The following is a 1,551-nucleotide window of genomic DNA, read 5'->3' as shown; positions in this document are numbered from 1 at the left end:
AGGGAGAAGAAACACAGAAATGGGACATTGAAATACTGTGAGAGAATCAACAACATCCCTCAAAAGAACAAAGGAAGAAGGAACTACATGTCCCTCAATGTCTTGCGTGCAGGAAAAGGAGGCTGCTGTCCTCAGACTACTGGATCACTGAGCAGGATGAACTTTTCCCTAAGCTTCAAGACTGTATTGCTCTTAACCATGAAAAGTCCAGAACATTCTTGCCAATTTTTCAGTGTTCCTATGAAGAATACGTTATGTAAAGACATGCTTTGATTGGATTTCTGGTGAAGGTTCTATTCCTGATTGAGCTCTAGTTTTGGTAAGGATGTCTCTTGAAGTCTGTATTTTCTCTCCTGTTCACCAAACATGAATCCTATTCCTGTTAGCCATTATAGGACACTGGTGACACTGTCACCCTCTATTAGTTATTAGTATTCTAGTAGATGCTTGTATAAGGCACAGGGAAACACATCCCTATAGGTCAAGTCATACTTGAGAAGAGATGACTAACTTTTAGCAGCATCTGAAAATGTATTTAATAATAAACCTTCCTGCTAAGCTGCTATATTAGCTAAACCTTAAAGGTTCTATACTGGAGGCAGCACCATAAGTGTTTTTATACTTGTAACTGACCCCAGGGAGGAACCTCAGTTTTGTTAGGGAAAAGGCACAACTTGGAGTATTTTCTGTGGCCATTCTTTCTTCAGTCCTACCTGCACCCCCCCAAAAAAAGCACAAGTAACCTATGGCCAACCTTGCACTCCAAGTATTAACAAACACGTCCCTCTGGGCGACAAGACTAACCAATGGTTTTCCATCGTGGTGCTGAGACTCGCCCTCGTTTGCCTGATCTGCTCTCAAGGAGAAGTGTTTATAAAGGCTGTGTCACCTAAGTATAAGAATAGTCAAATTTTTCTTTCCTGAAAGTAAAGGGAAATTTCAAATGTTCAAATTAAAGCAAAGTAGTATTTGAGCCTTGACCATTTTCTTTTCAAGTAAAGGTAAAGTTGGTTTCTCTACTAAGTAACAGAAATCTTGGTTTTTCACTCCCATTTTAAATAGCTCTTATTTAACCAAAATCAGATAGGAAATCATCTTTGTCTTAGTTTGGAGTAATCATTACCACCTGTAACTGCACAACTCATAAGCATTTTTCCCTCCTGAGTTGGATTTAAACTTTTAACTTACATTCAGACAACTGTTCCCTTCATTCCCAACTTTTGCCAAAAAGCAGAAAAATGTCTGCTGTGTTTTATTAAATTCTCTAGTGATATTTTTAAAATATCAACCTGTATGCACTTTAGAATGTAAAATAACAGTAAATAGTTTAAACTCAGACACAGACCCATTATTTTATTTTTTTATGGAAACTTGGTCTTTCAATGTAAATATTATTGGGGATTTTTCCCTTCAATCTCAGGCTCTTCATTTGTCATCTTTCCAAGCAGCATCTGTAAAACTCCCTTATGCCCATAGATGTGAGTGCCTCTCAGTGGTGTGGCAGTATTATTTAATGAAACTTATGTTACAGGAATAATTTTATTTTAGTGG

Source organism: Trichechus manatus, unplaced genomic scaffold (genome assembly GCF_000243295.1).
Source record: "Trichechus manatus latirostris isolate Lorelei unplaced genomic scaffold, TriManLat1.0 scaffold00229, whole genome shotgun sequence".
NCBI lineage: Eukaryota > Metazoa > Chordata > Mammalia > Sirenia > Trichechidae > Trichechus > Trichechus manatus.
The sequence above is the reverse complement of the archived record's forward strand: the minus strand, read 5'-3'. Positions refer to the sequence as shown.